This window comes from Arachis hypogaea, chromosome 16 (genome assembly GCF_003086295.3).
Source record: "Arachis hypogaea cultivar Tifrunner chromosome 16, arahy.Tifrunner.gnm2.J5K5, whole genome shotgun sequence".
NCBI classification, from domain to species: domain Eukaryota; kingdom Viridiplantae; phylum Streptophyta; class Magnoliopsida; order Fabales; family Fabaceae; genus Arachis; species Arachis hypogaea.
The window spans coordinates 86,944,718-86,968,683 of NC_092051.1; the positions used below are offsets into that span (position 1 = coordinate 86,944,718).

The 23,966-nt window shown below is 37.8% G+C and overlaps 3 non-coding genes across 3 annotated transcripts; 1 reads left to right on the forward strand and 2 right to left on the reverse strand.

Moving 5' to 3' along the window:
* Window positions 1-1,444: 1,444 nt before the first annotated feature.
* Window positions 1,445-1,552, forward strand: LOC112760974 (small nucleolar RNA R71). Its single transcript, XR_003181386.1, has one exon. It is a non-coding gene; the product is annotated as a small nucleolar RNA R71 (small nucleolar RNA).
* Window positions 1,553-7,413: 5,861 nt separating this feature from the next.
* On the reverse strand, window positions 7,414-7,521 carry LOC112761962 (small nucleolar RNA R71). The gene has a single exon (XR_003182328.1). It is a non-coding gene; the product is annotated as a small nucleolar RNA R71 (small nucleolar RNA).
* An 11,692-nt stretch (window positions 7,522-19,213) lies between these two features.
* LOC112760417 (small nucleolar RNA R71) lies at window positions 19,214-19,321 on the reverse strand. Its single transcript, XR_003180859.1, has one exon. It is a non-coding gene; the product is annotated as a small nucleolar RNA R71 (small nucleolar RNA).
* Between the last annotated feature and the right edge of the window lie 4,645 nt (window positions 19,322-23,966).

Below are 23,966 nucleotides of genomic sequence, written 5' to 3' on the forward strand. Positions count from 1 at the left end.
CACCTCTGTCAACATCAATCACAGCTCTTGCTGTGGCCAGGAAAGGTCTTCCTAGGATGATGGATTCATCCTCTTCCTTTCCAGTATCCAGGACTATGAAATCAGTAGGTATGTAAAGGCCCTCAACCTTTACTAATACATCTTCTACTTGTCCATAAGCCTGTTTTCTTGAGCTGTCTGCCATCTCTAATGAGATTTTAGCAGCTTGCACCCCATAGATTCCCAGTTTCTCTATTACAGAGAGGGGCATGAGGTTTATTCCTGAACCAAGGTCACACAGAGCCTTAAAGATCATGGTGCCTATGGTACAGGGTATTATGAACTTTCCAGGATCCTGTCTCTTCTGAGGCAATGTCAGTTGATCCAGATCACTTAGTTCATTGATGAACAAGGGAGGTTCAACTTCCCAAGCATCAATGCCAAATAATTTGGCATTCAGCTTCATGATTGCACCAAGAAACTTGGCAGTTTGCTCTTCAGTAATATCCTCATTCTCTTCAGAAGAGGAATACTCATCAGAGCTCATGAAGGGCATAAGGAGGTTCAATGGAATCTCTATGGTCTCTAGATGAGCCTCAGAGTCCTTTGGTTCCTCAGAGGGAAGCTCCTTATTGATCACTGGATGTCCCAGGAGGTCTTCCTCCTTGGGATTCACGTCCTCTCCTCTCCTCACAGGTTCGGCCATGGCGCTTATGTCAATGGCCTTGCACTCTCCTTTTGGATTCTCTTCTGTATTGCTTGGGAGAGTACTAGGAGGGATTTCAGTGATCCTTTTACTCAGCTGGCCCACTTGTGCTTCCAAATTTCTAATGGAAGACCTTGTTTCATTCATGAAACTTACAGTGGCCTTAGATAGATCAGAGACTAGATTTGCTAAATTAGAAGCATTTTGTTCAGAGTTCTCTGTCTGTTGCTGAGTGGATGATGGAAAAGGTTTGCTATTGCTAAACCTGTTTCTTCCACCATCATTAAAGCCTAGTTGAGGCTTTTGATCCTTCCATGAGAAATTTGGATGATTTCTCCATGTTGAGTTATAGGTGTTTCCATAAGGTTCACCTAAGTAATTCACCTCTGCTATTGCAGGGTTCTCAGGATCATAGGCCTCTTCTTCATAAGAAGCCTCTTGAGTACTGTTGGATGCAGCTTGCATTCCATGCAGACTCTGAGAAATCATATTGACTTGCTGAGTCAATATTTTATTCTGAGCCAATATGGCATTCAGAGTATCAACCTCAAGAACTCCCTTCTTCATAGGCGTCCCATTACTCACAGGATTCCTTTCAGAAGTGTACATGAACTGGTTATTAGCAACCATGTCAATGAGTTCTTGAGCTTCTGCAGGCGTTTTCTTTAGGTGAATGGATCCACCTGCAGAAGTGTCCAGTGACATCTTTGATAGTTCAGATAAACCATTATAGAATATATCCAGGATGGTCCATTCTGAAAGCATGTCAGAAGGACACTTTTTGGTCAACTGTTTGTATCTTTCCCAAGCTTCATAGAGGGATTCACCTTCTTTCTGTCTGAAGGTTTGAACATCAGCTCTAAGCTTGCTCAGCTTTTGAGGAGGAAAGTACTTGGCTAAGAAAGCCGTGACCAGCTTATCCCAAGAGTTCAGGCTGTCTTTGGGTTGAGAATCCAACCATAATCTAGCTCTGTCTCTTACAGCAAAAGGGAAAAGCATGAGCCTGTAGACTTCAGGATCTACTCCATTAGTCTTAACAGTATCACATATCTGCAAGAATTCAGTTAAGAACTGAAAAGGATCTTCAGATGGAAGTCCATGAAACTTGCAGTTCTGCTGCATCAGAGAAACTAATTGAGGTTTCAGCTCAAAGTTGTTTGCTCCAATGGCAGGAATGGAGATGCTTCTTCCATGTAAATTGGAATTTGGTGCAGTAAAGTCACCAAGCATCTTCCTTACATTATCATTATTTTCGGCTGCCATCTCCTCTGCCTGTTCGAAAATTTTTGAAAGGTTATCTCTGGATTGTTGTATTTTAGCTTCTTTTAATTTTCTCTTCAGAGTCCTTTCAGGTTCTGGATCTGCTTCCACAAGAATGTTCTTATCCTTGCTCCTGCTCATATGACAAAGAAGAAGGCACAGAAAAATAATAATAATATTGGAGATCCTTTATACCACAGTATAGGGATCCCTGTGTGAGTGGAAGAAAAGGGGGAGATAAAGAATGTAATATAATAGAAGAAACACAACTGTGAGGAGGCTAGAGATGTGAGATGAGATGTTAGGATATGAATGAATAAATAGAATGAGATGGGGGAGGGATAATTTTCGAAAATTACTTTGAAAAAGAGTTAGTGATTTTTGAAAAATGTTAGAAATTTTCGAAAAATTTTTTTTTTTAAATTTAAAAATAAAAATAATTAGTTAATAAAAAAGAAATTTTGAAAAAGGGGGAAGATATTTTCGAAAATGAGAGAGAGAGAGAGAGAGTTAGTTAGGTAGTTTTGAAAAAGTTAAGAAACAAACAAAAAGTTAGTTAGTTAGTTGAAACAATTTTTGAAAAGATAAGAAGTTAGGAAGTTAGAAAAGATATTTTGAAAAGATATTTTTGAAAAAGATAAGATGAGAAGATATTTTTGAAAAGATATGATAGAAATTAGTTTTGAAAAAGATTTGATTTTTAAAATCTCAATTAATGACTTAATTCATAAGAAATCACAAGATATGATTCTAGAACTTAAAGTTTGAATCTTTCTTAACAAGCAAGTAACAAACTTCAAATTTTTGAATCAAAACATTAATTGATTATGTTATTTTCGAAAATATGATATAAAAATACGAAAAAGATTTTTGAAAATTGTTTTTGGAATTTTCGAAAATAACTAAGAATTTTGAAAAAGATTTGATTTTTGAAAAAGATTTTGAAAAAGATAAGATTTTCAAATTGAAAATTTGATTTGACTCATGAGAAACAATTTGATTTTAAAAACTTTTGAAAAAGTCAATCCAAATTTTCGAATTTGATGAGAGAAAAAGGGAAAGATATTTTTTTGATTTTTGAATTTTTATGAAAAACATGAAAAATATGCAATGTATGAAATTTTTAGATCAAAACAATGAATGCATGCAAGAATGCTATGAATGTCAAGATGAACACCAAGAACATTTTGAATGTCATGATGAACATCAAGAACATATTTTTGAAAAATTTTTAATGCAAAGAAAACATGCAAGACACCAAACTTAGAATTCTTTAATGCTTAGGCACTAAGAATTCAAGAATGCATATGATAAACATGAAAAGACACAAAACAAAAAATCATCAAGATCAAACAAGAAGACTTACCAAGAACAACTTGAAGATCATGAAGAACACTATGAATGCATGAATTTTCGAAAAATGCAAGATGCATATGCAAGTGACACCAAACTTATTATATGACTCAAGACTCAAACAAGAAACAGAAAAATATTTTTGATTTTTATGATTTTCTAAATTTTTTTTGGATTTTTTTTTCTTCGAAAAATTTAATTGAAAAAGAAAAATAAGGATTCCAAAATTTTTAATATGAATTCCAGGAATCTTGCATTCTTAGTCTAAAGCTTCAGTCCAGGAATTAGACATGGCTCACTAGCCAGCCAAGCTTTCAATGAAAGCTCCGGTCCAAAACATTAGACATGGCCAATGGCCAGCCAAGCTTCAGCATGTAATTCAGACATGACACGCCTGACATACCCTACAGTCGTGTAAGAGCTGATGGTTGGAAGCCTCAGTCCAAAGGAATTTAGACATGGCTTTACAGCCAGCCAGGCTTCACATGCTTCATGAAACACTAGAATTCATTCTTAAAAATTTTGAATAAATTTTTGAAAACATTTTTATTTTTTTTGAAAACAGATGAAAAATTTTTTTGAAAATATTTTTTTTTGAAAAATTTTTGAAAACAAAACGAAAAGAAAATTACCTAATCTGAGCAACAAGATGAGCCGTCAGTTGTCCAAACTCAAACAATCCCCGGCAACGGCGCCAAAAACTTGGTGCACGAAATTGTGATCTCCAGGCTCGAACAAATCCTGGTAATGGCTCCAAAGCTTGGTGCTCTGATCTTAATTCATGATTGTCACAACTTCGATACAACTAACCAGCAGGTGCACTGGGTCGTCCAAGTAATACCTTACGTGAGTAAGGGTCGAATCCCACGGAGATTGTTGGTATGAAGCAAGCTATGGTCACCTTGTAAATCTCAGTCAGGCAGATATAAAGTGATAATGGTGTTTTCGAATTTAATATAATAAGATAGGGATAGAAATACTTATGTAAATCATTGGTAGGAATTTCAGATAAGCGAATGGAGATGCTTTTCGTTCCTCTGAACCTCTGCTTTCCTGCTATCTTCATCCAATCAGTCTTACTCCTTTCCATGGCTGGCTTTATATGATACATCACCACTGTCAATGGCTACTTTCGGTCATCTCTCGGGAAAATGATCCAATGCCCTGTCACGGCACGGCTAATCGTCTGGAGGCATCACCTTTGTCAATGGCTTCATCTTATCCTCTCAGTGAATAATATGCTCACGCACCCTGTCACGGCACGGCTATTCATCTGTCGGTTCTCGATCATGCTGGAATAGGATTTACTATCCTTTTGCGTCTGTCACTAACGCCCTGCAATCGCGAGTTCGGAGCTCGTCACAGTCATTCAATCATTGAATCCTACTCGGAATACCACAGACAAGGTTTAGACCTTCCGGATTCTCTTGAATGCCGCCATCATTCTAGCTTACACCACGAAGATTCTGGTTAGGAGATCTAAGAGATATTCATTCTAGCTTAATTCATGTAGAACGGAAGTGTTTGTCAGGCACGCGTTCATAAGGGAGAAGGATGATGAGCGTCACACATAATCATCACCTTCATCACGTTCTTGGGTGCGAATGGATATCTTAGAAGCGAAATAAGAAGAATTGAATAGAAAACAGTAGTACTTTGCATTAATCTTTGAGGAACAGTAGAGCTCCACACCTTAATCTATGGAGTGTAGATACTCTACCGTTAAAAATACATAAGTGAAGGTCCAGGCATGGCTGAGATGGCCAGCCCCCTAAAACGTGATCAAAGGATCATAAGGTAATCCAAAGATCCAAAGATGGTCAAAAATACTAGTAAGAGGTCCTATTTATAATAAACTAGCTACTAGGGTTTACATGAGTAAGTATTTGATGTATAAATCCACTTACGGGGCCCACTTGGTGTGTGTTTGGGCTGAGCTTAAGTGTTGCACGTGCAGAGGCCAATTGTGGAGTTGAACGCCAGTTTTTGTGCCAGTTTGGGCGTTCAACTCTGGTTTTGGATCCTTTTCTGGCACTGGACGCCAGATTTGGGCAGAAGGCTGGCGTTGAACGCCAGTTTACATCGTCTATTCTTGGCCAAAGTATGGACTATTATATATTGCTGGAAAGCCCTGGATGTCTACTTTCCAACGAATTTGGAAGCGCGCCATTTCGAGTTCTGTAGCTCCAGAAAATCCACTTTGAGTGCAGGGAGGTCAGAATCCAACAGCATCAACAGTCCTTTTTCAACCTCTGAATCTGATTTCTGCTCAAGTCCCTCAATTTCAGCCAGAAAATACCTGAAATCACAGAAAAACACACAAACTCATAGTAAAGTCCAGAAATGTGAATTTAACACAAAATCTATTAAAAACATCCCTAAAAGTAACTAGATCCTACTAAAAACATACTAAAAACAATGCCAAAAAGCGTATAAATTATCCGCTCATCATTCATCTTGATCTCCAAAGTGTTCTTGGTGTTCATCTTGACATTCAAAGTGTTCTTGCATGCATCATGTGTTTTGATCTTGAATTTTTATGTTTTGCATCATTTTTATATTTTTCTCTCTCCTCATTAAAAAATTCAAAAATAAAAAAATATCTTTCCCTTTTTCTTCTCATAAATTTCGAATATTTGAGTTGACTTTTTCAAAAAAATTTCAAAATTTAGTTGTTTCTTATGAGTCAAATCAAATTTTCAATTTAAAAATTCTATCTTTTTCAAATCTTTTTTTTTAAAAAATCAAATCTTTTTCATTTTTTCTTTCATATTTTTGAAAATTCAAATTGATTTTCAAAAATCTTTTTCTTATTTTATTCCATATTTTTCAAAATCTTTACTAATAATTAATGTGATTGATTCAAAAAATTTTTGAGTTTGTTACTTGTCTATTAAGAAAGGTTCAATCTTTAAATTTTAGAATCATATCTTTTAGTTTCTTGTTAGTCAAGTAATCAATTTCAATTTTCAAAATAAAATCTTTTTAATTTCCAATTCAAATCTTTTTCAAAATGATTTTCAATCATTTCTTTTTCAATTTCAATCATATCTTTTTCAAAATCAATTTCAAAATCTTTTCTAACTTCTCACCCTTTCAAATTTGATTTTCAAATCTTTTTCAATTAACTACTTGACTTTTTGGTTTATTTTTAAGAGTTTTCTATTTCAATCATATCTTTTTCAAAACCACCTAACTAATTTTCTCTCTCTAATTTTTCAAAGCTCCTATACACTTTTTCAAATTTTTTTTAATTAACTAATTGCTTTAAATTTTAATTTTATTTTTATTTTTCTTTTTTATTTTCGAATTCTAACTAGATTTTAAAATGAAAACAAAAATATTTTTCCTTTTAGTTTAAATTCGAATTTTCACCCCCCTCTCTCATCTCCTTCTATTTATTTATTTATCTACTAACACTTTTCTTCTACTCATAATTCGAACCCCATCTTCTTCTCTGTGTTCGAGTTTTTCTCTTCTCCTCCTTCTATTCTTCTCTTCTTATACTCACATAAGGAATCTCTATACTGTGACATAGAGGATTTCATATTTTCTTTTCTGTTCTCTTCTTTTCATATGAGCAGGAACAAGGATAAGAAATCCTTGTTGAAGATGACCCTGAACCTAAAAGGACTCTGAAGAGGAAGCTAAGGGAAGCTAAAGTGCAACTCTCTGGAGAAAACCTGACAGAAATTTTCGAAAAAGAAGGAGACATGGCTGAAAATAATAACAATGATGGAGATTCAAGGAAGATGCTTGGTGACTTTATTGCACCATCTTCCAACTTCTATGGAAGAAGCATCTCACTTTCTGCGATTGGAGCAAACAATTTTGAGCTTAAGCCTTAATTAGTTTCTCTAATGCAGCAGAATTGCAAGTTCCATGGGCTTCCAATGGAAGATCCTCATCAGTTTTTAGCTGAATTCTTGCAAATCTGTGACACTGTCAAGACCAATGGAGTTGATCCCAAGGTCTACAGGCTTATGCTTTTCCCTTTTGCTGTAAGAGACAGAGCTAGAACATGGTTGGATTCACAACCTAAGGATAGCCTGAACTCTTGGAATAAGCTGGTCAGTGCTTTCCTGGCCAAATTCTTTCCTTCTCAAAAGATGAGCAAGCTTAGAGTGGAAATCCAAACCTTCAGACAGAAGGAAGGAGAATCCCTCTATGAAGCTTGGGAAAGATATAAGCAACTGATCAAAAGGTGTCCTACTGACATGCTTCCAGAATGGAGCATCATAAGTATATTCTATGATGGTCTATCTGAGTTGTCAAAAATGTCATTCGACCATTCTGCAGGAGGATCTCTTCACGTGAAAACCGCTGTAGAAGCTCAGGAACTCGTTGAAATTGTTGCAAATAACCAGTTCATGTACACCTCTGAGAGGAATCCTGTGAACAATGGGACGCCTCTGAAGAAGGGAGTTCTTGAAATTGATACTCTGAATGCCATATTGGCTCAGAACAAAATATTGACTCAGCAAGTCAATATGATTTCTCAGAGTTTGAATGGATTGCAAGCTTCATCCAACAGTACTAAAGAAGCATCTTCTGAAGAAGAAGCTTATGATCCATAGAACCCTGCAATGGCAGAGGTGAATTACATGGGAGAACCCTATGAAAACACCTATAATCCTTCATGGAGAAATCATCCAAATTTCTCATGGAAGGACCAACAGAAGCCTCAACAAGGCTTCAATAATAATGGTGGAAGAAATAGGTTTAGCAATAGCAAGCCTTTTCCATCATCTTCTCAGCAACAGATAGAGAATTCTGAACAGAGCCATTCTGGCCTGGCAACCATAGTCTCTGATCTATCCAAGACCACACTAAGTTTCATGAATGAAACAAGGTCCTCCATTAGAAATTTGGAGGCACAGGTGGGTCAGTTGAGTAAGAAGATTACTGAAACTCCTCCCAGTACTCTCCCAAGCAATACAGAAGAAAATCCCAAGAGAGAGTGCAAGGTCATAACCTTACTTGGTGTGGCCGAATGCCCATAGGAGGAGGAGGACGTGAATCCCAGTAAGGAGGACCTCTTGGGACGTCCTCTGAACAAAAAGGAATTCCCATTTGAGGAACCAAAGGAATCTGAGGCTCATATAGAGACCATAGAGATTCTATTGAACTTCCTTCTACCATTCATGTGCTCTGATGAATATTCTTTCTCTGAAGAGGATGAAGACATCACTGAAGAGCAAGTTGCTAAGTATCTAGGAGCAATCATGAAGCTGAATGCCAAGTTATTTGGTACTGAGACTTGGGAGGATGAACCACCCTTGTTAACCAATGAACTGAGTACATTAATGAGGCCAAATTTACCTCAGAAGAAACTGGATCCTGGAAAGTTCTTCATACCTTGTATCGTAGGCACCATGACCTTTGAGAAGGCTCTATGTGACCTTGGGTCAGGGATAAATCTCATGCCACTCTCTGTAATGGAGAAACTCAGAATCTTTGAGGTACAAGCTGCAAAAATCTCATTAGAGATGGCAGACAAATCAATGAAAAAGGCTTACGGACTAGTAGAGGACGTGCTAGTGAAGGTTGAAGGCCTTTACATCCCTGCTGATTTCATAATCCTAGACACTGGGAAGGATGAGGATGAATCCATCATTATTGGCAGACCCTTCTTAGCCACAGCAAAAGCTGTGATTGATGTAGACAGATGAGAGTTGGTCCTTCAGTTGAATGAGGACTACCTTGTATTTATGACTCAAGGTTCTCCTTCTGTAACCATAGAGAGGAAGCATGAGAAGCTTCTCTCAATACAAAGTCAAACAAAACCCCCACATTCAAACTCTAAGTTTGGTGTTGGGAGGCCACAACCAAACTCTAAGTTTGGTGTTGAGAGGCCACAATCAAACTCTAAGTTTGGTGTTAAGAAGCCCCAACCTTGCTCTGATTATCTGTGAAGCTCCATGAGAGCTCACTGTCAAGCTATTGACATTAAAGAAGCGCTTGTTGGGAGGCAACCCAATGTTATTTAATTATATCTATTTATTTTCCATTGCTATTTTATGTTTTCTTTAGGTTGATGATCATGTGAAGTCAGAAAAACTACTGAAAAATCAAAAAGAGAATGAAAAATAGCATTAAAATTAGCTCACCCTGGAGGAAGAGCTTACTGGCGTTTCAACACCAGTAAGAAGCATCAAACTGGCGTTTAACGCCAGAAAGAAGCATCAAGCTGGCGTTCAACGCCAGAAACAAGCACCAGACTGGCGTTTAACGCCAGAACAGAGCATGGAATTGGCGTTTAACGCCAATAACATGAGAAAAGCTGGCGTTAAATGCCAGAAACAAGCAGCAAGCTGGCGTTTAATGCCAGACATGCTATCTAAGGGCGTTTTTGCACGCCTAAATGGAGCAGCGATGTTAAGTCCTTAACCCCTCTGGATCTGTGGACCCTACAAGATCCCCACCTACCCCACCTCTTCTTCTCTCCTCTTCACACCTTTTCATAACACTCTTCCCCAATTACCTCCATACCTCTTCCCCATTAACCCCACCTACCTCCAAAATTCAAATTCTTTTGCCTCCCAAACCCAACCCTAATGGCCGAAACCTACCCTTCCCCCACCCCTATATAAACCCCTCAACACTACTCCACTTTCACACATTACATCCACCACTTCTCCCCCTTGGCCGAATACACCTTCTCCCTCCATCTCCTCCATTTTCTTCTTCTTCTACTACTTTCTTTCTTCTTTTGCTCGGAGACGAGCAAACCTTTTAAGTTTGGTGTGGTAAAAGCATTGCTTATTGTTTTTCATTAACCATTAATGGCATGTAAGGCCAGAAAAACCTCAAGAAAGAGGAAAGAGAAGGCAATTGCTTCCACTTTTGAGTCATGGGAGATGGAGAGATTCATCTCAAAGGTCCATCAAGACCACTTCTATGAAGTTGTGGCCAAGAAAAAGGTGATCCCTGAGGTTCCTTTTATGCTAAAAAAGAACGAGTATCTAGATATCCGACAAGAGATTAGAAGAAGAGGATGGGAAGTACTCTCCAATCCTATTCAACAAGTCAGAATCTTAATGGTTCAAGAGTTCTATGCAAACGCATGGATCACTAGGAACCATGATCAAAATATGAACCCGAATCCAAAGAATTGACTTACAATGGTTCGGGGGAAATACTTAGATTTCAGGTCGGAAAATGTAAGGTTGGCGTTCAACTTGCCAATGATGCAAGAACACGCACGCCCCTACACTAGAAGGGTCAACTTTGATCAAAGGTTGGACCAAGTCCTCATGGACATATGTGTGGAAGGAGCTCAATAGAAAGTTGACTCAAGAGGCAAACCGGTTCAATTGAGAAGACCGGACCTTAAGCCTGTAGCTAGAGGATGGTTGGAGTTCATCCAACGCTCTATCATTCCTACTAGCAACCGATCCAAAGTAACTGTGGATCGGGCCATCATGATCCATAGTATCATGATTTGGGAGGAAGTGGAAGTTCATGAGATTATACCTCAAGAACTCTACAAAGTGGCTGACAAGTCTTCCACTTTGGCAAGGTTAGCCTCTCCTCACCTTATTTGCCACCTCTGCAATTCGGCTGGGATTGATATAGAGGGAGATATCCTCATTGATGAGGACAAGCCCATCACTAAGAGAAGGATGGAGCAAACAAGAGATCATGGACCTCAACAAGAGCTTGAGGAAATTCCTCACCATGAAATCCCTGAGATACCTCAAGGGATGCACTTTCTTCCACAGAATTATTGGGAGCAAATCAACACCTCCCTAGGAGAATTAAGTTCCAACATGGGACAACTAAGGATGGAACACCAAGAGCACTCCATCATTCTCCGTGAGATTAGAGAAGATCAAAGAGCTACGAGGGAGGAGCAACAAAGACAAGGAAGAGACATAGAGGAGCTCAAGAACACCATTGGTTCTTCAAGAGGAAGAAGACGCCAGCCTCACTAAGGTGGACCCATTTCTTAATCTCCTTGTTCTTATTTTTCTATTTTTCGTTTAATATGCTCTATGTTTATTTATGTTTATGTCTTTATTACATGATCACTGGTGTCTAAGTGTCTATGTCTTAAAGCTTTGAATGTCCTATGAATCCATCACCTCTCTTAAATGAAAAATGTTTTGATTACAAAAGAACAAGAAGTACATGAATTTCGAATTCATCCTTGAAATTAGTTTAATTATTTTTGATGTGGTGACAATACTTTTTGTTTTCTGAATGAATGCTTGAACAGTGCATATGTCTTTTGAATTTGTTGTTCATGAATGTTAAAATTGTTGGCTCTTGAAGAATAATGAAAAAGGAGAAATGTTATTTGATAATTTGAAAAATCATATAATTGATTCTTGAAGCAAGAAAAAGCAGTGAATAACAAGGCTTGCGAAAAAAAAATGGCAAAAATAAAAGAAAAAAAGAGAGAGAAAGAAAAAAAAGAAAAGCAAGCAGAAAAAGCCAATAGCCCTTAAAACCAAAAGGCAAGGGTAATAGAAAGGATCCAAGGCTTTGAGCATCAGTGGATAGGAGGGCCCAAAGGAATAAAATCCTGGCCTAAGCAGCTAAACCAAGCTGTCCCTAACCATGTGCTTGTGGCGTGAAGGTGTCAAGCCAAAAGCTTGAGACTGAGCGGTTAAAGTCGAGGTCCAAAGAAAAAAAAAGAGAAGAAGAGTGTGCTTAAGAACCCTGGACACCTCTAATTGGGGACTCTTGCAAAGCTGAGTCACAATCTGAAAAGGTTCACCCAGTTATGTGTCTGTGGCATTTATGTATCTGGTGGTAATACTGGAAAACAAAGTGCTTTGGGCCACGGCCAAGACTCATAAAGTAGCTATGTTCAAGAATCAACATACTGAACTAGGAGAATCAATAACACTATCTGAATTCTGAGTTCCTATAGATGCCAATCATTCTGAACTTCAAGGATAAAGTGAGATGCCAAAACTGTTCAGAGGCAAAATAATTAAGCTAATTTCAAGATAGAATTCGAAACCATGTACTTCTTGTTCTTTTGCAATTAAAACAATTTTTCTTTTAAGAAAGGTGATGGATTCATAGGACATTCATAGCTTTAAGGCATAGACACTAGACACTAATGATCGTGTAATAAAGACACAAACATAGATAAAACAAAAAGCATAATTTTTGAAAAAATAGAAAAATGAGAACAAGGAAATTAAAGAACGGGTCCACCTTAGTGATGGCGGCTAGTTCTTCCTCTTGAAGATCTTATGGAGTGCTTGAGCTCCTCAATGTCTCTTCCTTGCCTTTCTTGCTCCTCCCTCATGGCTCTTTGGTCTTCTCTAATTTCATGGAGGATGATGGAGTGCTCTTGGTGCTCCATCCTTAGTTGTCCCATGTTGGAACTTAATTCTCCTAAGGAGGTGTTGATTTGCTCCCAATAGTTTTGTGGAGGAAAAAGCATCCCTTGAGGCATCTCAGGGATTTCATGATGAGGAATTTCCTCATGCTCTTGTTGAAGTCCATGAGTGGGCTCTTGTTTTCTCCATCCTTTTCTTAGTGATGGGCTTGTCCTCTTCAATGAGGATGTTTTCCTCTATGACAATTCCAGCTGAATTGCATAGGTGATTGATAAACCTCTATTTTATGGTTTATATTGTGTTTAATTGTGTGGTTTTATCATGATCCTTACCCACTTATTCATTAAATTAGCATGAAATTATAATTCCTTCCTGAATTTATAACATGTTTGAAAACTGCTTCCTAGAGACTTTAATTATGTATTTTTAATTCTCCTTTATTCCATAAGATGCCGTGACATGTGTGTTGAGTGTTTCAGACTTTATAGGGCATGAATGAGTTGGAGATTGGAAAGGAAGCTAGCAAAAAATGGAAGGAACACAAGAATTTGAGGAGATAACCAGCGAGAAGTGACGCGGTCGCATGGCTCACGCGACTGCGCGAAGGAGAGCAAATCGCAGTGACGCGGCCGCATGGCTCACACGGCCGCGTGGATTGGAAAAGCTCAAGCAACGCGGTAGCGTGGACGACGCGAACGTGTGGCAAGGAAAAGCGCGAATGACGCGTCCGCATGGATGACGCGATCGCGTGACATGTGCGATCTGCATAATCTGCAGAATTCGCTGGGGGCGATTTTGGACCTTATTCCGACCCAATTTTCGGCCCGAAACAGCAGACTAGAGCCAGAGATTATGCAGAAACAAAAGATAACATTCATTCTACACAGTTTTCAGTTTTAGATCTAGTTTTACTCCTTTAGGTTTTTCTCTCTAGGTTTTAGAATTTTAATTTTTGATTGGTCTTAGCATTGGAACATTGAGAAGAGTTATTTCCTCATCAAGACTTCGTCATTCTAGTTTGTTCTCTTAACTTGGTTTTATTCTTCCATGTTCTTTGCTTTGTTCAATTTTGTCATTTGAATACTTTCATGATTATTTAATACAAGGATTATTTCTTCCATTTTAATTTATTTTCCATTCCAATAATCATGTCTTCTTTTAATTCTCTTTCATATGTTATGGATTTATTATTTACAATGAGCGAGTAGTTTCTTCACTTGATGGGGAGTTGATTGAAAGGAACTCTTGAGTTGGAAGGATTGAAAGAGAATTTGTAACTGGGTTAACTGTTGGATTGCTATCTAGTCACTAATACCAATCCCTTTGAACTAAGTGGGTTGCAACTCGTGAACAGATCTAACATTCCAACTTGTTTGACTTTCCTTTACCTAGTAAAGGATAACTAAACAGAACAACCATTAATTATAAATTAATCTTGAAATCATCCCATCAATAATAGAGATTCCAACTAATCAACTCCCGGTCAAGGCTTTTATTCATATTATTTAAATTTTCTCAATTTAATTTTCCATCTACTTAACTCAACTTCTTGGAACATCTGATTAATAAAATAGCACACTTTTCTGCAACTCGTTGGGAGATGACCTGGGATTCCAACTCCCAGTAATTTTTAATTTAAACTCTATGTGACATATTTCTAAATTGATAGGAAGATTTTCGGTGAGTTAAGAACTATACTTGCAACGTAACTATTTTAATAATTTTTAATTCACCAACTTCTGTGCTTCATCAATTTTGGCGCCGTTGCTGGGGAGTTGCAATAGAGTGCTAAAGTTATTAATTAGAATTAATTTATTTGCATTTTATTTTATTTTGCTACTATGAGCTACATGTTTCTTTCGTCAAATGACGCGTTCACTTCCTGATCTGTGCTTGCTAATATTCGATCCTGAAATTGAAAGGACTATTTCACGAATAAGGCGAGATCAGCGTCGGTTAGTCTGCTCTGAGGGCGGATCTGAAAGTGAACTTGAGGAAGAAACCAGCCCCGTTCTACTGATTCGGTTGTTTTACGTGCAGAAGACATGGCAGCTAGGAGAGTTACCATCCAGGAGGAAGGAGCCCCTGATTTTACAATGCAACCGTTTCAAGTGCATCATCCAGCGGTAGCTACAGATTTTGAAATAAATACCGCACTGCTAAATTTGATGCCCAAGTTTCATGGCCTACCTACTCAAGAGCCTATCAAGCACTTGAGAAATTTCTAGGCAGCCTGTTCTACTGTCAGGCGTGATGGTACTGATGAAACTTCAATTTTGCTGAAAGCTTTCCAGTTTTCTCTCGAGGGAAAAGCAAGAGAGTGGTACTACACTCAACCTCTAGTAAATGTATCCAACTGGGATACACTCAGAAAGAAGTTTTTGGAGAAATTCTTTCCATCTGAAGTTACTGATAAACTGAGGAAGGATATTTCCACAATTGTTCAGGATGACAATGAGACTCTCTTTGAATACTGGGAGCGCTTCAATAATCTTCTGGAAGCATGCCCCCACCACATGATTGACAAGATAGTGTTACTTAGCTATATCACACAGGGCATGTGTCCCCAAGATAAGACCACATTGGAAAGTGCTAGTGATGAGCGGATAATTTATACGCTTTTTGGCATTGTTTTTAGTATGTTTTTAGTAGAATCTAGTTACTTTTAGGGATATTTTCATTAGTTTTTATGTTAAATTCACATTTCTGGACTTTACTATGAGTTTGTGTATTTTTCTATGATTTCAGGTATTTTCTGACTGAAATTGAGGGACTTGAGCAAAAATCAAATTCAGAGATTGAAGAAGGACTGCTGATGCTGTTGGATTCTGACCTCCCTGAACTCAAAGTGGATTTTCTGGAGCTACAGAACTCGAAATGGTGTGCTTCTAATTGCGTTGGAAAGTAGACATCCAGGGCTTTCCAGCAATGTATAATAGTCCATACTTTGGCCGAGTTTAGACGACGTAAATGGGTGTTGAACTCCAGTTCTATGCTGCTGTCTGGAGTTAAACGCCAGAAACAAGTCACAAACTAGAGTTGAACGCCAAAAATACGTTACAACCTGACGTTCAACTCCAGAAAGAGCCTCTGCACGTGTAACATTCAAGCTCAGCCCAAGCACACACCAAGTGGGCCCCAGAAGTGGATTTATGCATCAATTACTTACTTCTGTAAACCCTAGTAACTAGTTTAGTATAAATAGGACTTTTTACTATTGTATTAGACATCCTGAGTTTTATCTTTGGATCATAGAGTCTTGGTTACTCCGGTTCCCCTCTGGGGACGAGACCAATGAACTCCATTATCACTTATGTATTTTCAACGGTAGAGTTTCTACACTCCATAGATTAAGGTGTGGAGCTCTGCTGTTCCTCAAAGATTAATGAAAAGTACTACTGTTTTCTATTCAATTCAACTTATTCCGCTTCTAAGATATTCATTCGCACTTCAACCTGAATGTGATGAACGTGACAATCATCATCTTTCCCCATGAACGCGTTCCTGACAACCACTTCCGTTCTACCTTCGATTGAATGATTATCTCTTAGATCTCTTAACAAGAATCTTCGTGGTGTAAGCTAGATTAATGGCGGCATTCATGAGAATCCGGAAGGTCTAAACCTTGTCTGTGGTATTCTGAGTAGGATTCTGGGATTGAATGACTGTGACGAGCTTCAAACTCGCGATTGCTAGGCGTAGTGACAGACGCAAAAGGAGGGTGAATCCTATTCCAGCATGATCGGGAACCTCAGATGATTAGTCGTGCTGTGACAGAGCATTTGGACCATTTTCACAAGAGGAGGGGATGTAACCATTGACAACGGTGATGCCCTTGCATAAAGCCAGCCATGGAAAGGAGTAAGATTGATTGGACGAAGACAGTGGGAAAGCAGAGATTCAGAGGAACGAAAGCATCTCTACACGCTTATCTGAAATTCTCACCAATGAATTACATAAGTGTTTCTATCCCTATTTTCTGTTTAATTAGTATAAATTTTGAAAACTCCATAATCAATTATTATCCGCCTAACTGAGATTTACAAGGTGACCATAGCTTACTTCATACCAATAATCTCCGTGGGATCGACCCTTACTCACGTAAGGTTTATTACTTGGACGACCCAGTGCACTTGCTGGTTAGTTTTATCGAAGTTGTGACAAATTATGAATTGAGATTAGAGCACTAAGTTTTTGGAGCCATTACCAGAGATCACAATTTTGTGCACCAAGTTTTTGGCGCCGTTGCCGGGGATTGTTCGAGTTTGAACAACTGACGGTTCATCTCGTTGCTCAGATTAGGTAATTTTCTTTTTGTTTTGTTTTCAAAAATTTTTCAAAAATCTTTCAAAAATTTCTCCTTTGTTTTTGAAAAAATTTTAAAATAAAAATATTTTCAAAAATATATTTTTCTTCAGAATTTTTAAGAATGAATTCTAGTGTTTCATGAAGCATGTTGAAGCCTGGTTGGCTGTAAAGCCATGTCTAATTCTTTTGGATAGGGCATGCTAGGCGTGTCATGTCTGAGTTACATACTAAAGCTTGGCTGGCTATTAAGCCATGCCTGACCCTTTGATTGGAGCTTTAGACTAAAGAGCATAAGATTCCAGGAATTCATATTAAAAATTTTGGAATCCTTATTTTTCTTTTTCACATTGATTTTCGAAAAAAAAATTAAAAGAAAATACAAAAAAAAATCATAAAATTATAAAAATAAAAAATATTTCATGTTTCTTGTTTGAGTCAAGTGTCATGTTATAAGTTTGGTGTCAATTGCATGCTCATCTTGCATTTTTCGAAAATTGCATTCATGCATTGCATTCATCATGATCTTCAAGTTGTTCTTGATAAAACCTTCTTGATTGATCTTCATATTATATTGTTTTGTGTTGTATGATGTTTTTCATATGCATTCTTGAATTCTTAGTGCCTAAGCATTAAAGATTTCTAAGTTTGGTGTCTTGCATGTTTTCTTTGCATTAAAAATTTTTCAAAAATAAGTTCTTGATGTTCATCTTGACATTCAAAGTGTTCTTGGTGTTCATCTTGACATTCATAGCATTCTTGCATGCATTCATTGTTTTGATCCAAAAATTTTCATGCATTGCATCCTTTTCATGTTTTTCCCTCTCATCATAAAAAAAATTCAAAAATCAAAAAAATATCTTTCCCTTTTTCACTCATAAATTTCGAAAATTTGAGTTGACTTTTTCGAAACTTTTTAAAATCTAGTTGTTTTTATGAGTCAAATCAAATTTTCAATTTAAAAATCTTATCTTTTTCAAAATCTTTTTCAAAAATCAAATCTTTTTCATTTTTCTTAGTTATTTTCGAAAATTATAAAAATATTTTTCAAAAATCTTTTTCTTAATTCTATCTCATAATTTTCGAAAATAACATCATCAATTAATGTTTTGATTCAAAAATTTCAAGTTTGTTACTTGCTTGTTAAGAAAGATTCAAACTTTAAGTTCTAGAATCATATCTTGTGATTTCTTGTGAATCAAGTCATTAATTGTGATTTTAAAAATCAAATCTTTTTCAAAAACTAATTTAAATCATATCTTTTCAAAAATATCTTCTTATCTTATCTTTTTCAAAAATTTTATTTCAAAATATCTTTTCTAACTTCCTAACTTCTTATCTTTTCAAAATTTGTTTCAACTAACTAACTAACTTTTTGTTTGTTTCTTATCTTTTTCAAAACTACCTAACTAACTCTCTCTCTCTAATTTTCGAAAATATCTTCCCTCTTTTTCAAAAATTCTTTTTAATTAACTAATTATTTTAATTTTTGATTTTTAATTTTCAAAAATTACTAACCTTTTTCAAAAACTATTTTCGAAAATCACTAACTCTTTTTCAAAAATAATTTTCAAAAATCCTTCTCCCTCATCTCCTTCTAATTATTTATCTACTAACACTTCTCTTCATCTCACATCACTGCTCCTATCCTTACCCTTGTGTTTGGATTCTTCATTCTTCTTCACCCCTATTCCTTTTCTTCTTCTACTAACAATAAGGAACCTCTTTACTATGACATAGAGGATTCCTCTTCTTTTCTTGTTCTCTTCTCTTTCTTACGAGCAAGAACAAGGAAAAAGGCATTCTTGTTGATCCAGAACCTGAAAGGACTCTGAAGAGAAAACTAAGAGAAGCTAAATTACAACAATCCAGAGACAACCTTATTGAAAATTTCCAACAAGTAAAGGAGATGGTAGCCGAACCCAACAACAAAAATGCAAGGAGAATGCTTGGTGACTTTACTGCACCTAATTCCAATTTACATGGAAGAAGCATCTCCATTTCTGCCATTGGAGCAAACAATTTTGAGCTGAAACCTCAATTAGTTTCTCTGATGCAGCAGAACTGCAAGTTTCATGGACTTCCATCTGAAGATCCTTTTCAGTTCTTAATTGAATTCTTGCAGATATGTGATACTGTTAAGACTAATGGAGTAGATCCTGAAGTCTACAGGCTCATGCTTTTCCCTTTTGCTGTAAGAGACAGAGCTAGAGTGTGGTTGGACTCTCAACCCAGAGATAGCCTGAACTCTTGGGATAAGCTGGTCACGGCTTTCTTAGCCAAGTTCTTTCCTCCTCAAAAGCTGAGCAAGCTTAGAGTGGATGTTCAGACTTTCAGACAGAAAGAAGGTGAATCCCTCTATGAAGTTTGGGAGAGATACAAAGGACTGACCAAAAAGTGTCCTTCTGACATGCTTTCAGAATGGACCATCCTGGATATATTCTATGATGGTCTGTCTAAATTAGTTAAGATGTCATTGGATACTTCTACAGGTGGATCCATTCACCTAAAGAAAATGCCTGCAAGAAGCTCAAGAACTCATTGACATGGTTGCTAATAACCAGTTCATGTACACTTCTGAATAGAATCCTGTGAATAATGGGATGCCTATGAAGAAGGGAGTTCTTAAAATTGATACTCTGAATGCCATAGTGGCTCAGAATAAAATATTGACTCAGCAAGTCAATATGATTTCTCAGAGTCTGAATGGAATGCAAGCTTCATCCAACAGTACTCAAGAGGCATCTTCTGAAGAAGAAGCTTATGATCCTGAAAACCCTGCAATAGCAGAGGTAAATTATATGGGTGAACCTTATGGAAACACATATAACCCATCATGGAGAAATCATCCAAATTTCTCATGGAAGGATTAAAAGCCTCAACAAGGCTTTAATAATGGTGGAAGAAATAGGTTTAACAATAGTAAACCTTTTCCATCATCCACTCAGCAACAGACAGAGAACTCTGAACAAAATACCTCTAATTTAGCAAAATTACTCTCTGATCTATCCAAGGCCACTGTAAGTTTCATGAATGAAACAAGGTCATCCATTAGAAATTTGAAGGTACAAGTGGGCCAGCTGAGTAAAAGGATCACTGAAATCCCTCCTAGTACTCTCCCAAGCAATACAGAAGAAAATCCAAAAGGAGAGTGCAAGGCCATTGAATTGATCACCATGGCCGAACCTGTGAAGGAAGGAGAGGACGTGAATCCCAAGGAGGAAGACCTCCTGGGACGTCCAGTGATCAATAAGGAGCTTCCCTTTGAGAAACCAAAGGAATCTGAGACTCATCTAGAGACCATAGAGATTCCATTAAACCTCCTTATGCCATTCATGAGCTCTGATGAGTATTCCTCTTCTGAAGAGAATGAGGATGTTACTGAAGAGCAAGTTACCAAGTACCTTGGTGCAATCATGAAGCTGAATGCCAAATTATTTGGTATTGAGACTTGGGAAGATGAACCTCCCTTCTTCACCAATGAACTAAGTGATCTGGATCAACTGACATTGCCTCAGAAGAAATAGGATCCTGGAAAGTTCGTAATACCTTGTACCATAGGCAACATGATCTTTGAAATGGCTCTGTGTGACCTTGGTTCAAGGATAAACCTCATGCCCCTCTCTGTAATGAAGAAACTGGGAATTTTTGAGGTACAAGCTGCTAAAATCTCATTAGAGATGGCCGACAATTCAAGAAAATAGGCTTATGGACAAGTAGAGGACGTGTTAGTAAAGGTTGAAGGCCTTTACATCCCTGCTGATTTCATAGTCTTAGATACTGGGAAGGATGAGGATGAATTTATCATCCTTGGAAGACCCTTCCTAGCCACAGCAAGAGCTGTGATTGATGTGGACAGAGAAGAATTGATCCTTCAATTAAATGAGAACAACCTTGTGTTTAAAACTCAAGGATCTCTCTCTGTACCCATGGAGAGGAAGCATAGTAAGCTTCTCTCAAAGCAGAGTCAACTAGAGCCCCCACAGTCAAACTCTAAGTTTGGTGTTGGAGAGTCTCAACAATGCTCTGAACATCTGTGAGGCTCCATGAGAGCCCACTGTCAAGCTATTGACATTAAAGAAGCGCTTGTTGGGAGGCAACCCAATTTTTATCTAATTTCTATTTTTATTGTTTTTCATGGTTTATTAGGTTCATGATCATGTGGAGTCATAAAATAAATAAAAAAATTGAAAACGGAATCTAAAACAGCAGAAGAAAAATCATACCCTGGAGGAAGACCTTACTGGCATTTAAACACCAGTAAGAAGCATCTGTCTGGCGTTCAACGCCAGAACAGAGCATGGTTCTGGCGCTGAACACCCAAAATGGGCAGCATCTAGGCGTTTGAATGCCAGAATTGCACCCTGGAGAAGAGCTGGCGCTGAACGCCCAGAACAAGCATGGTTTTGGCGTTCAACGCCAGAAATGGGCAACAAATGGGCGTTCAACGCCCAGAACAAGCACCAATCTGGCGCTGAACGACCAGAGTTGTGTGCAAGGGCATTTTTCATGCCTAATTTGGTGCAAGGTTGTAAATCCTTGAACACCTCAGGATCTGTGGACCCCACAGGATCCCCACCTACCACCAATCACCTCAATCTCTCTTCCCTATCACCACTTCACCACTCACATCCATCCACTCTTCCCCATAAACCTACCTCGTAAACACCACCTACCTTCAAAATTCAAAATCAATTACCCCCCTCCCTTCCCTATATATAGCCCTCCATTCTTCTTCAAATTCACACAACACAACCCTCTCTTCCCCTTCTTGACCGAAACACATCTCCCTCTCCCTCTCCTCCATTTCTTCTTCTTCTTCATCTATTCTTTCTTTTCTTGCTCGAGGGCGAACAAAATTCTAAGTTTGGTGTGGTAAAAGCATAAGCTTTTTGTTTTTCCATTACCATTGATGGCACCTAAGACTAGAGAATCCTCTAGAAAAGAGAAAGGGAAGACAAAAGCTTCCACCTCTGAGTCATGGGAGATGGAAAGATTCATCTCCAAAGCTCATCAAGACCACTTCTATGATGTTGTGGCCAGGAAGAAGGTGATCCCTGAGGTCCCTTTCAAGCTCAAGAAGAATGAGTATCTGGAGATCCGACATGAAATCCAAAGAAGAGGTTGGAAAGTTCTAACAAAACCCATCCAACAAGTCGGCATCCTAATGGTTCAAGAGTTCTATGCTAATGCATGGATCACTAGGAACCATGATCAAAGTAAGAACCCGGACCCAAAGAATTATCTCACCATGGTTCGGGGGAAATACTTAGATTTTAGTCCGGAAAATGTGAGGTTGGCGTTCAACTTGCCTATGATGCAAGGAGATGCATGCCCCTACACTAGAAGGGTCAACTTTAATCAAAGGTTGGACCAAGTCCTCATGGACATATGTGTGGAAGGAGCTCAATGGAAGATTGACTCCAAAGGCAAGCCGGTTCAACTAAAAAGACTGGACCTCAAGCCTGTTGACGTCGGGATTTTCTACAAGTAAAGAAATTCATAGAAACGATTGCGTTGTAGATATAGTTTCTAAACCGGCAAAAATCCCTTCGTACAAACGTGTTGGGTGTCACAAGTAACAAACCCCTTTAAAAATTGTTAACCGAGTATTCAAACCTCGGGTCGTCTTCTCAAGGAACTGCGAGGAAGTATGTTCTTATTATTGGCTATAAAGGTTGTAATCGGGGTTTAGAAAGTGAGAAGCAAGCAATTTAAATGACGAGTGAATTAAATGGCAACTAAAAAATAAATAATAACTGTAAAACAACTTTTAGCAAGGTAGAGAAATTAGAGGTCCAACATAGTTATCTCTCTCAACAATAATGAAAGTTGAATCTAAACTCCACTTGGTCAACCTTTACCAGAGCAAAAGAAAGTCAAGGGACTAATTAAGTTGACCTCTGAATCCTAATTATTTCCTAAGAGAAGGTTGGGATTATTTAAGTTCAACTCAATTAGCAAGACAACGATTATCAATTATGCTGAGTTTAATAATTGTTGAGTTACTAAATTCTTAACCAGAACCAAAAGGGGAAAAAGTAAAATTGCTGGAATAATAATAAAAATATCCTTAGATGGGGAGCAATGGTAACTTAAATCAAAGAGAACAATCATATACTGAAAATACCTCAATTATCATCAATTCAATTAGAAATCTGTAACATGGAATGATTCATAAATTAATTTATAATAATAATCAATTCAAATGTTGGAATAAATAAATAGAAGTAATACTAAAAGAACATTAAACCTGGATCCAGAGTTACTCTCAAAACAAGAAGAAATCCTAAATCCTAAAAGAGAGAGAGAGAATATCTCCCTCTCAACTAAATCTAAATCATTGAAAGATGAAAATATGTGAGCTCTCCTTGAATGGGTGCATTCCCACACTTTATAACCTCTGGTCTATACTGTCTGTACTTGGATCTGGGCCAAAAAGGGCTTCAGAATTTGCTGGGGGCGTATTCTGTAATTTCTGGTGCGTGGCCTCTGTCACGCGTACGCGTGGGTCACGCGGTCGCGTCATTCGGAGCTTTTCTTTGCCACACGGTCGCGTTAGTCATGCGACCGCGTCATGTGCATTCTGCTTAAGGCGCGCGATCGCGTCAGGCATGCGGCCGCGTCATTGCTGATTCGTGCTTGGCACGCGATCGCGTCATCCATGCGATCGCGTGGATACCAGTTCCTTTAAAGCTCCGTTTTGCTTCCTCCTTCCATTCTAGCATGTTTCCTTTTTCATCCTTTAAGTCGTTCTGTCTTAGAAAATCTGAAACTACTCAACACACTAATCACAGCATCGAATGGAAATAAAGGTAATTAAAATAATTAATTTTTAAAGCTTAGAAAACATGTTTTTCATTATATGACATAATAAGGAAGGGAAAGTAAAACCATGCAATTAATGTGAATAAGTAGGTGAAGAGTTGAATAAATCACTCTAATTAAGCACAAAAGAACTCATGAAATATGGGTTTATCAACCTCCCCACACTTAAACACTAGAATGTCCTCATGCTAAATCCAAGGTAAATAATTAAGGTTAAAGTGATAGAATGTTTA